The 13,910-nt window shown below is 36.3% G+C and overlaps 1 protein-coding gene across 8 annotated transcripts in view; it reads right to left on the reverse strand.

Moving 5' to 3' along the window:
• The window catches only part of LOC308686187 (uncharacterized protein), a 74,537-nt gene that overhangs the window by 1,716 nt on the left and 58,911 nt on the right, over nucleotides 1-13,910 (reverse strand). The window lies entirely within an intron of this gene.

Genomic DNA, 13,910 nt, shown 5'->3' on the forward strand with positions numbered 1-13,910 from the left:
TTGGAATTCAAAATGTATGAAAGCCTTACCATATAAAACATACAAAAATACAGTAATATTGTGAATTTTTATTACAATTATTAAAATAACTGTTTTCTATTGTAATACATTTAAAAATGTAATTTATTCTCGTCATGTCAAAGCTGAATTTTTTGCAGCATTACTCCAGTTTTCAGTGTCACATGATCCTTCAGAAATCATTCTAATATGCTGATTTGCTGACAGGTACTGTAACATCTCTTCTTATTATTATCAATGTTGTGCTGCTTAACATTTTTGTTGAAATGGTGATACTTTTTTTCAGGATTCTTTAATAGACAGTTCAATGAACAGCATTTATTTGCATTCTATTTATTTATTTTTAATTTATAAAATAATTTCTTAAACAGAAATCTTTTGTAACATAAGTGTCTTCACTGTCACTTTTATCAATTTAATGCATCATTAAAAGTATTTATTTCTCTATTTTTTTTATCTTACCACAAATGTTTGAATGGTCATTGTCTCTTTTGTCAACCGTTTTCAACATTGATAATAATAAGAAGAAATGTTTCTGCTGCAAATCATTATTTGAATGATTTCTGAATGGTCATGTGACACTGAAGACTGGAGTAATGATGCTAAAAATTCAGGTGTGTCATCACAGGAATACAAAGTTTGGATACATTAATATTTATCTTCATCCACAGCTGAAGAGAAGATTCTTATGCTCACCAAGGATGATATTACAATTTAAAAATAACTGTTTTCTATTTGAATGAATTTAAAAATGTATATTCCTGTATATTCCACAGCTGAATTTATATATATATATATATATATATATATATATATATATATATATATATATATATATATATATATATATATATATAATAGATGTTTTCAAACATCATGTCTGTTAATTTTATTTAAATAGTTATATTTTTTATTCACTTTATTTTATCAGTCATGCACATTAGGGTGTTTTTTTATTACATATTATGTTACTTAGATATTGTATATTGTATTATTTTAGTGTGGTGTGTGTTGCCCTGATGATGTTGGTTCATGGAATGAACATAAATGTATAAATCATCGATGCAAATGCCAAAGGCCTTAAGAAATTTTGCTTTACAGCAACTGCAACACTTCACAATCATAGGTCAGCTGAAGGAGTCTATTAGAATGAAGCCCCATGGAGGAGTACAAACATAAAAAGAGATCAGAGCTGTACCTCTGCGAACAAAAACAACCAGGAACTGCCAACAGATGGGTCTGATACAGTGTTCTCTCTTATCTGTTCTTCTCTTGGCTATACTATGTTGACATCACAATTTTCTGTGCTTTCTTTTCATCAGCATGCCTAGGATTGTACTCCCTTTTTTTTTTTTTTTTTTAAGTAAAACATGCTCTAGGTGATCTATCCATACTGTAGGCGAGAGTACTTTGGAGAGTAACACTATTTAATGTGCATGGGGGAGGGAAGAGAATAGAGGAGAAAATTATTTCACTGTCTGTCTTCATCTGTGCTGAATTAAAACCCAATTGACCTTATCTAGTTTCTAGAGGCTTTATTTACTTTGGAAGTTCTTGCCTTAAAGTGCCCTGTTTCCACAGCTAACGAAAACCCTCTGGAGGTCAGGCGATGGACTCGGCTAAGATTGGAGGTCCTTCTCAGAGTCTCATACAAATCCAAACCACTAATTAAATAGTTACTCAACTAAGATTATTTAGAGTCACATAAGGCATATAAATATACTTTACAATATAGTTTTATACTTGACACCCATCAAACAATACAATTTCAAGGCACTTTTTTCCCAGAAGAGATGCCGTGTGGAATGTTACTGTCAAAGTATCACAATTAGAATTAGATCTATGCATTTATTTCCATTCAAAGTGAAACTGGTAGAAAAAGAATAGGCTTAAAGGTGGTATCAGTGATTTCAGGCCCAAAAATATGTTTATCACATTCATCTAATCTTTCCTAACGATCCGCTAGCTGCCCGCCCCATAAGCATGCCGTCAAAAAAACGCGTCTCTGTAGGCAGCCTAGGCTCTGAGATCTGCACACAAAAACAAATGGTTTAGCCAAACACTCAAAACCAAAACAAATAGTGTTCCAACCAATCACCGACAGGGGGAGGGTGTTGTGAGGTTTTGAGCCAGCTTTTTCTTCAGCTCTGACTTCGCGTGCAGCCGTGCACGAGCACAAAACCTCACAACACCCTCCCCCCGTCACTTGGTCTCCATACGTACAAAGTTTTGAGAAGTATGGACTTTGTACACACCAGATATAGGCATAATAGTCATAACGGGCAACACTCGTCAAATAATCAAAACGTAGCCTATCTGCTAAATGATTTAATGGATCTAAATTTATTTTGGTCTAGAGCAGATGTGTGTGAAGTATAGAGAAGATCTAAGAAATGACCAAGGAGGAATTCAGGAGTTAGGTTTTTCACAATATTAGAATGGGATACATTTTAGATAAACATAAATATGAGATATACATTGTTAGGGCTTAAAGCAAGAATGAAAAGAAAAACAAGAATTTTGATTAAATAACTCACGGTGGTGGAGTTATTAGCAAAAACGTAAAGTAGCGTATTATAGCGTCATTTTGTGGCTGATTTTTACAAAAAATTGGTACACATCACACATAGGCTACTCGTTTTCACAAGATGTATGAATGTATTAATTTTCATAACAGTAGGCCATTCGGATTTGACGTCATTAGCCGCTAAAATTGTATTGCTTGTTGGTGGCCATTTTTTTGTAGCCAAAAACAAGAAGAAAATCAGTACAAACACAATAATGGTTAAGTTCACAAAGCCCCAAGTGGCCTGTCCTTTTAAACCTGACGGTGGTCCCAAACAGCTATTCCACACAAAATATACCAACACACAGAGCAGCTATAAATCAAACACTGGCAGGAAACAAAATTGAGCTTTAGTTCATGGTGTGAGTCGCAGGGGAATGCAGCAGAGAGGAGATTGTTTATTCTGAGATTAAATGACCTCTGATGCATGGAGCAGTGGGACACTGAAATGGTGCTTTGCTGAAAATTACAAAAAGAAAACAGGTGGATTAAAAGTGCATTGCAATTACATTGTGTGACCCTTCCAGGAAAGACCCAGCTGACTTTGCCCAATGTTATATAAAACTTCATACGAGTGCATGCATGCTAGAAAAGGTAGCGAAATATTAAAAAATGTAATTCTACATTAAAATACATTATCAAATACAGCAACATGTTGTTCAATTAAAATACACCAAAAGACTATAAAAAAAAAGAAGTAAATTCCCCCCGTGTCAAAATTAAGTATGTAGGGAAAAGCCTTTGAAATTTTAATTCATAACAATGGATTCTTTTAAAAGGAGCTTAGATGAATAGAACAACAATGGTGGCTACTTCATGACCTTCACAACGGCAGCTTAATTGTTTGGTTCTAAAATTAGAAAACTTTCTTTACGTCCTCAAATACTGTGGTTACAGGCCAGGCTGTGTCAGCCCAGAGAGACTAGCTGTCCTCCATTCAACCCACTGGGTCACGGCCAAATGTGCAAGTTTAGAGCTATTAGCCATAGCCACTGCCAGAACAACACACCTAACGGTCTCATCAGTTACCAAAACCCTAGTTACAAAGCAGACTTCATGTAATAGGCTCAGACCATATAAGGCTGATGCTGCTCCTTTTTTGATATTCAAAAGGTTAGTGCTGGAAAAAGTCATCTGGAAAAACTTTTGGCATGTTTGGAATGACAATGACACTTTTTTCTTTTTTTTTACAGTGAACAATTAATTTAATATGTGCAGATTGAGATTTCAGAGATAGACATGTGACTTGTTTAGAGTCCATTGTTTTATGAACAAAGAATGGCCAAGATAGCAAACAATGCTCCTTTAATCGCACAAAGACATTTATTCAGTGTACCACGACAATCATAAATATATAACAAACAAACAGTCATTATTCTCGAACTCAAACAAACATTGATAGAAATTGCATTAATAGAGATAAACAACAGCTTAGTTTTGTCTTATTTTTGTCAAAGACATTTTTTCCACATTTACATGTGTAAATATAGACTCTACATTCCAAAAGCATTGTGGTATTTTGATGAGTGAGACAGAGGTCAGCACACCCTGTACTTCAATAATTCACATCTCACACTTGGTTAGATCAGCCTATTTATAAAAATCAAAAAGAGCTCTTTTTAATAAAATTCCACAAAGCTTATATAACTACTAAAAAAAAGGGAGGAGGTATCAAGGTTGACATTTTGTTCTTGGTATTATCAGACAGTAGCTGTAAATCCTGAAATAGTGCAATGATGTGACGTAAATTACAATAATTGACTTTTTATGAGTGATGAGTGTTCTGCTGTAGTGAAAATACAAAATGCATAATGCATGTTTCCTTTATATGGTGCCTATTTCTAGTGTCAGCATGTCACAAATGTGATGTGGTCCGCAGAGGGATTCTAGAGAGGAAGCCAAGGATGTGTACATGTAAACATGCAAGCTCCCACATACATAATGCATGAAGCACACACATCGCTTAATTAATTGTAACTGTGACGCCGCCAATCACATACAGTGTGTCTCTGTAGCTCCATCCGTTTCCTCCCTCAGCATAGGCAGCCATAAGAGACTAATCTCCAAATTGCAGGACCAATATAGCAGCTTATTTACATTGTGCAACACACATAACAGTCCTATGCCATTCCTCACACTATTTTCCTTCACAGTCGTAGCACTGAATGTGCATTACAGTTTCTGACTGGTAGAAAGCTGTGTCATTAACTGCGAGTGTTTGTCTGGAAGACGTATAGCTTGTTTGTCACTGCCCCAGGGGAAGAATATTCTTCCAAACAGCCTCGTACAGATGTGAACAAGCAACACCTTTAGGAGCCATTCACACAGAACTCGTTTTTGCATTCCACTGCGCTGCTTTTTCATTGTTTTTTCTATGTAAACATGCGCTCAACAGACTTGAGGTTGTGTCTTTCGGCGTTCTAAAATACAGTGTTTAAGTTAAAAGAAGTTTTAAAAACACTTCTTTAGACCAGGGGGTTTCAGTCTTTCAGATGCAACGGACCCCCAAATGTGATCATACTCATGCAAGAGACCCCCATCCTAAAACAACCATATGGGGGTTTTTTTGTACAAAGGGCCAATTTATATTGTAAAATATTATAAACATGCCTAAAATATTATTCTGAAAATATTTAGCTTCTATTAAGATGCATTATTAAAAACTGTTCTACTCATTATACCGTATACCCCCCCCCCCCCCCAATGTCATGTGGACATGACATTTTGCCATTATCTGTGCAAAAAAGAGCAAGAACAAAGGTTTGCCTGGATGCATCCATCTTAGTTTTCCAACCCGCATACTGTATTGTGGTCAACTCGAGTCTGATGTCATTCTCAGCTCAGACATCCCTCTTCCGAGGTTAATGGAAAGCAGCATTACTTTTCTGATGGTCTCTAACGCAATATGACATAGGAGTTATAGCTAGATTCAACATAATAAACGGAAAGCAGCACAAGCAAATTTTAGAGATGTGTCTCAGCGAGATGAGACCCATGGCTCATTTTAACAGTTTTATGTATTGAAGTGAGAGGTCATTCCATAAGATCAGCAGTTAAAATGTCAGATGTGCGGATTCTTGCTTCTATTGGGAGCCATAAGTGGATCGCTGCAGGATTAAACCAGGCTACATGTGATAAGTTGTATTTTTATGTCCATAAAGGCCTAATGGGTTCATTTAAACAGCACAATGGAGAACATGTACATCAGTCAACAATACCATGAGTTCATCCACAGCTGCAGAGGTCTTTACATTTACATTAAGGGAAAATATTTTCATTTGTGTGCGTATGTGTACGTACTGTATTGTACTGTACTGCAAACACTTCAGATCACACAGAACGCGCTTTTTGAGAAATTTCAATCGCTTTGAATTATTTTGAGAAGGAATTGATTTAGAAGCTTAAAAAGATTTGCTTGAGCTACCAGACTGACTTCTGTGACCACTGCATGCAAGAATGACATATGTGCTTTTTTGAATAAGTACTTACAGCGCAACCCTTAAAAAAAGTACGTTTTATATACATAGTATGAATGTGTGTTCCGAACGTATACTACCCCCATGTGTCATTTTCTCATTTACTTTCTCTCCTCTCCGGTGGCTATATGGGATAGTGTAAAGTGTGAATGCGCACTTTATTGAGGTACTTTTTGACTACCGGACATACTACTCTTTTCACACACTCTTACATATTGGGATGCTGCCCATGTCTCGAGACCCTGCGTTCTTTGGCATTCTGCTGTGCTGCATCTCACATTTTTGAACGCAAGATTGTGTTGTGTGTAAACTGCCACTAACTGTTCTAGAGGTAACACACAACTACTGTAACCACTGCAATCGGAAAGCAGAAAGTGCAGGTCAAGGCTGTTGTAATACACAATGTGTTCTACACACTCACCTCTGCGCAAAGCCTGGCTACACTGTAACTGTATAAGCTTGTAGTGCTCCTATGAAATCCATTTTGCACAGTCTACAGCTCTTGTATCCAATCTTCACCAGTATTCAATTAATACTTGTTAAGGTTCAAATGTCATTTTCATAGGACCATGAATGGCAACAGTTGTAACTCTTTTGGACAGTCATGCCTTAAGCCTCTAGCATTTACACCATTTTTTCCCCAGTATGTAAGGATGTTGACAAATGGTTCAGGTTACCAACTGTACTGATGATATGCGTAGCAACTGCCGCTGTGATGGCTTAACTATAACAACCACAGGCCAAGTTGTGCAGTGTTCACATAGGATTAAAGTTTAAGCTTGTCTATAAACAATATCGTATTGTAATGCTTTTGCAGTGTTTACACATAAATGAGATCAGCAAGATAAGCACGTTTGTACTTAAAGAAGAAAGATCAGTAGTTCAAATGAGGGACAAATGTAGTAGATTTGGTATTTTCATGTGACAATATCTTTCCTACAGCAGTTATCTGTTTGTCGTTTTCACTCTCTCTCCCCAGAACTTCCCAGGAAAGATTCATAATGTCCAGACATGAGGGAGGGAAGCGAGATGTACATGGTCAAGGTCATCTGTGACGTAAATAATGACACATGACTGCAGATGCCCCTCAGCCTACATCACAAAATCACGATGCAGTCAGCATGAGAGATGAGACTAACTCGCTACCATCCACAATTAATTTGCTGCATTTTCAAAAAAGGTTCAAAGACGCAGGCAAGTGCAAGCAAAAAATAATTTTGAGGTGAATACAGCCGAAAACATTTAATGCTGTCTACATAGAATAATTTAGTTCAAGTGTACACTTGAAAATGTTAAGCATTTCTACTCATTTCAAGCATACATAAATGAAAGCCCTAACTTATAAGTATTATTGTTTGATATTTACAATGAGTCCTCAAGAACAATTTCAAAGTAGAAAAACGTATGTTTCAAAGGTATAATATTAAGTAAAATCTACAAACCTTTATGCATCTACTAACCTTTTTTTCCCAGCATGAATAATTAATAAGACATGGAGGTCATTTTTTCACTCTTTACTAATTTGTTTTTATGAAATATGAAGTTACTTTTTTAGTAAAATGACGTGTTCATGCTCAAAATGTATCAATTTATTGTCACAATGATCATGGTTTGTGTAGAAAGAGTTTGTGTGTATGGCTGCATCTCTTATTTTGTTCATATTCTTTCACAGATTTGGCAACATTCAGCTCTTCATAACACTGAGCTTTTGAAATATGTTTTAAATGAAAGTCTATCATGTATGAGCATTCAACGTCTGTATACATAATGTATGTATTGTTAATGTAAATTAAGTGACATTTCATCAGATTTGTAAGGATTTAAGTTAGATAAATCACTTAAATATGTCATAAAGAAGATTTAACTTAAATTTATACCATTAAAATTCACTCACACACACACACACACTGGGTGCAAAAACTAAGCAAATTAAATCTGAAGTAAACCTCGCATGTTTTTTTATCATAAATATAGCATAAATATCATTAAGCATTCATGTTTGTACAAGGGAATTTATGAACTCATAACTCAAATGATTAGACACAAACTTCGAGTCTGAGGAGCACAATGTGTTCAAGTGATCATAAAGTTGGTCTGGCTGCACTTGGTTCTGTCAAGAAGAGAGGTCGTTCGGGCATTAAGCATGCCAAAGACAGAGAGTAAACACAGACCTGGCATCATGACAGACAGGGCTCTGCACACATTCAACTGCTAAAAGTCTCAAGCAGTTGTAAGCAAACAGAACCAGAGCACTGTTCGTCTCTGAGCACCACTAACACTGTATCCCGCTTTGAAAATAATCTGGTGGACTAATACCCCAATAATAGGATACATGAATTAACATCTTTAATCCCATCTCTAATAATACATGAAAGATTTCCTCTAATGTCACGCCATTTGTCATACTACAACAAATGAAGAGGAATGAAGCTTGTGGGAAAGACTGCCTGTGTGTGTGGAGTGAAGGAGAAATAACAGAGGCCTTCAGTCAGAAAAGTTGTATGTGCTTGTCAGATGTGTGCGCAAAAAACTCAATAGTTTGGGGTCAGTAAGTTTTTTTTTTTAAACTCTTATGCTCACTTACACTGCATTTGTTTGATCAAAAATACAGCAAAAACACTAATGTTGCAAAATATCATCACTATATATTGATAACTGCTTTCTGTTTTTATATATTTTAAAATGTAATTTATTACTGTGATGGCATCATTATATCCAGTCTTAAGTGTCACATGAGAAATTATTCTAATATGCTGATTTGGTGCTCAAGAAACATTTCTGATTATTATCAATGTTGAAAACGGTTGTGCTGCTTAATTTTTTTTCGTGGAAACTTTAACTTTTTTATTCATCAAAAAATCCTGAAAAAAATGCATCAAAGAACAACTTTTACTGTATATGAAAAATAAATATTATTTAAAAAAAAATTTCATCAACTGAATGCATCCTTCCTAAATAAAAATATTCATTTATTTAAAAAACAAAACAAAAAAAAAAACATTATTAACACCAAACAATTAAAGGTGGAGTACATGCACAACCATTACCATGACGTCAAACAGGGAGATAAGCAAGCAGGGGAGGTAAGGAGGTGGTGAAATTTAGGTGTTGTCAAGTAAAATATAGTATGAGGAAAAGTAAAGGGAAGATAAGCACTGAAAGGAAGAGAAAGAGGAAGCTGGGCTTGTTAAGAGTTAGAAAATGCCTAGAGCATTTTGTGATTTAAAGACTCCTCATCCATTCCACACTGACATCCAAGAGCTATGAGGTTCCTCATTCAGACACTCACTCAAGAGCTCCACAAAGTATTACCCAAATCAAGAAGAAAGAGAGTGAGAGGTCTTATAAATTATCATCTTTGCAAGTGAACTGCTCCTTAAAGAGGTCACAGTAAGAGTGATTGTGGGCAGATGAGAGCAATTGGACTGCTTCTGTGTGCTGAATTGAGTTATGCTCCAATCAGAGCGGTCTGTGAGGCAGGAGGTGAGCGCTAAATCTGATTCTTTAGAGGTGCTGAGGGGACTAGGTAACGTGATTCATGGTAAACCGGGGTAATAATGCTCTGATAATGTCACCAGAGTCTGCCATGATAAAAAATCCTACTTCGATCAGGCCTAGAGGTACTATCTCATCAATTCTGCTGGAATTCGCTCCATGCCAAAGCCAAAATGTAATCAGCCACAAACGGAACATTTAAAGAAACAGCAATGTGATTGACAGCTCAGAGATAAAGGCACTCTCCATACTGATAGCCTAGAGCACACGTAGGGGTGCATGATTAATTGAAATAAAATTGAAATCGCGATATGCTTTGATTTAATTAAATAACCATAGTCTGCATGTGCTGTGTCCATCAAAGTGAACAGACATCACTGTCTTGTACATACTGCGAATGCATGTGACGGTTCTCGACATGGTGAATATTACTTCACACGAAGCTAATCTGTGAGGTTGGATTGCTTCTTATGTCATTTAAAGTTGCAATGTAATGGGAAAATTTCAGTGACACTTTTTTCCTGATGTATATTATCCTAGTGTAATAGAGTAACGAATAAAAGGAAAACTAGGGCGGTGACTTGGTGCATTCCATCGGTTTCATGCATTCCAAAAAAAAGAAGAAAAAAAAGAAACATATGCTTGGATGAATTATGAAAATAGATGATATTTCATTTCATGCCGAAAACGATGCACAACCAGCTTAACTGTTTTTACATTTGTGTAGTTTCAAACATTTTTGTGGGCAGAGATTTACAGCATGTGGCCAAATTCATAATGAGAAGCGTATTATTAAACTCGTCAGCTTTACAGAAAATTAAAAGTCCTGCTTTGGTTATAACGAAATAAAAGTTAAAGGGTTTAACGCATAATTGAGATATACAATATAGTATATCATTATACATCATATAATACTACTGTCCAGTCAAAATGTAGTAAAAAAATATATTATTATTAAATGTTAAAATTTTATTTTACATTTTCGATTTATATTTTGCAGCACGTAAAGCAAGTAATATATATATAGTCACCGAGATAGCAGCTTGCTTATCCATCACATAAAATATGGTGTCTGGCACCAGTGCATGCTGGGACATGTTAATGTGTAAGCCTGGCCACTCTTGGTAATCTGCCCTCCGTAGTGGTGCCAGGATCAAGCCTCATCAGCTTTAGCGTTCAGTGGGAGACCACAAGTCCCACCAGTCAATTCTTACCACTAATGCTTTACACAACAGGTACTAATGCCAAGTGATTATCCTGTGCTGTTTTAGCACATTCACTGCTTGTAGAGGGAGAAAAGACCACAGAGGCAGTTGATCCACGTCCCTCTGAAAGGGGTCAGTCTGATGAGCTCAGCAGAACAGGGATCCCCCGGCTGAAAGGCTGTCTAAGCCCGGCACAGGGAGACGGGGAGGGACCACTGCTGTCTGGTGCTGATTTGGGAAGTGGAGGACTGAAATGCAGAGCCCACAGCTACAGTCTGACACACAAGCATTGTACTTTGCATGTATAGAAAACTGAGAAACACTGTTGTTAAAAAAAGAGAAGATCTCACAATGTGTGGATGGAATTAAAAGTAAAACGTGTAAATACAGTTTGTAGAAACCTGAGACATGTGTTGCCCATGATAGAAGTCACACAATAGCACAATATTTTAAATGTAGGCCTACTTTTAATTAAACAATGTACACACTACCATTCAAAAGTTAATGGTCAGTATGATTTTTAAAATGGTTTTTAAATAAGTATCTTGCAGCAAGGCTGCATTTACTTGCTGTAATATTGTGAAAATATTATTACATTTTAAATGTAATAATATTTTCCTTCTATTTTATATTTTAAAATGCAATGTATGCCTGTGATGGAAGACTTTTCTTTCTCTTTTGGTCTTTCTCTCTCATAAATGCTCACCCATATTCACTCTCTCCATTAAGCTCACACACTCAGGCTTAGGGGAAGGTCAACAGCTAAGGCTTCAGGGAAAGTCAGCTGCTGTGTGGGAGTTTCACTTTTTTTGGCAATTTTTCTCAAAGTGTGACATTGAGTCATTACAGTCCCAAGAGTATGACTACTGACACAGCCTTACGGTACATGTCCACTGGTGCGGAAGAAGCCCGCTCAATAGTGCTCAGAATGCTAGAAGCCCGTGTCTGTGGGTTGGTCCGTAAAATATACAGCGAGTGTGTATAGTTTATGATTGCTGTCAGTACACACTGAACATAAATCATCATATGTAATACTGTTCAAACGTTTGGGGTCAGTAAGAGTTCTTTTAAATCAATACTTTTATTTCAAATAATTACTGCTCGTTTGAGCTTTCTATTCATTGAAGAATTGCGTGACACTGAAGACTGGAGTAATGATACTGTTATTTTAAATCATTGTAATAATATTTCACATCAATACCGTTATACAGTATTTTTGATCAAAGAAATACATCCCTGGTGAGCATGACGAATCTTACTGACCCCAAACTGTTGAACATTAGAGTACAACACTAATAGTTGTGCTTGCTTTATTTAATGTGAGAGTTAGAGTAAAGTGTTACTGAACATTGGTGTGCGTGGAGCAGAAGTGTCAGATGGTGGAGCGCTTATGTGCTGCTGAGCAATTGCATGATGGATTGGGAAGAAGCAGAATGTGACTGAGAGAGCTACACCGCAGCTGTTAAGAGAGAGAGAGAGAGTCATGATTCTGCCTTCTCATTTCAATTCATGATGGAAGCACACTCAAATGTCCTATAGCCATTCACTGGTTGTGGTTAAAATCAGTGATGTCTAAAGAAATTCATCCCTTCAGCATGCCAGCATTTCTTCTCTTTCTTCTGCTATATCTTTTTTTATTTTTGTCTTAGTACCTAAATCCCTCCATTATTTATTATCCTATCATATGAAAAGTATATGCTCTTCACAGACAGTGCTTATTTGTCAAATGTGCAACAACACAGCAGCAATACTTCTTACACTCTTCTATAAGACCATCATTTAAGAAGTTTTAGATATAATAATAGTAAATAAGTCTGTTAAAAAAAGTCTTTCAATATTCAATAAGTCTCTCTTTGATTGTTCGCTACAGCACAGATTCAAATAAGAAGAGTAAGAGTGACTAATAATACTCTCTTAATTCCAAGCATCTTTTAAAATGTATAACATGTTTCTGAAAGATCCTTATATGGTTTGGAAGTGTTCCCATCTGTTGGAAATGAGATGTTATGCATTCCAAAGGAAAGGAAATTCCATCACTTTTGGGAATGCGATGAAATTTGGCATAACACGTTAATTAATTACATATTTATGATGTTTTTCCACTCATTCGGGCTGCAGTTTTAATAATACAGCACATAACTGCAGTTAATGTCTAAAACTTGTATGAAACTTATGAAAACAATTCCTACATCCTGAGGAACTCAATTAATGTTTTAGGAGAAACAACAAAATAAAGCTTTTTTGAAAATATGTTTTCCTTTCACATGCATCCATAAAATATGAAGAATACATAATGCATATCTAGTGGTTTATAATATAAACAAAAGGTGCATAAACATCAGTGAGTCTTTCCTCTTACATTCACTGACATGTTGTTCTGCCTATCAACTATAAAGAGAGATTGACCCCTGTAGCTAATGGGTAATGACAGGGGATTCTGCACACAGAGAGTGTGTGCGAGTCAGTAGCTTCGCAGCATCGCAAATGCACCCTGACATCCAAGGCTGTGCCATAATTCAGATGACACAGCTGGTGATTGGTGCACTGGTATCGATTTAAAAACCAGCTGCTCTAAAATTAGAGTCTCCTCACATCTGTGACAGGGATAGGCACAATCAGCAGGGCATTCTGGACCCTGGACTCGTTTGACAGATTGTGGCCTAGTAGAGTGGAAGGCCATCATAAACAGACACATTCCAAAGCACATTCCTCACAAAGCCTCACCCTTCATTTCATTAGACTGTGTGGAATGTCAAAGCACACAGGAGGTCTTCATTCTCCCCCCACACCAAGAAGAGAGGAAGAGAAAGAGCAGGAGAGAGAGGGAAACGGAAATGAAAAACACAAGGGGTCTTACTGCTGCCTTCAGGTCAAGGCACCTGTATAAATGCACAAGCTAAAAAACACAAGACACTATACGAGTATCAATCGTATCAAACTTAAATGTTTAATAATTATATCAAAGTCACTCACTCTGTAAAAAGCTTATGAGAAGTTACAATCTTATTCATTTTCTCTATGAAGGAAGTTTGAAGATTTGTAATCATACCATACAAATTATATCAAATTACGTAGTTTAATTAGAGGCATAGTTTTCTGGAACAAAAAATAATGAATGAACAATTAGGTCATCAACATGAATCTTAAGCT

The sequence above is a fragment of the Scardinius erythrophthalmus genome, assembly GCF_964197995.2.
Source record: "Scardinius erythrophthalmus genome assembly, chromosome: 2".
Taxonomy (NCBI): domain Eukaryota; kingdom Metazoa; phylum Chordata; class Actinopteri; order Cypriniformes; family Leuciscidae; genus Scardinius; species Scardinius erythrophthalmus.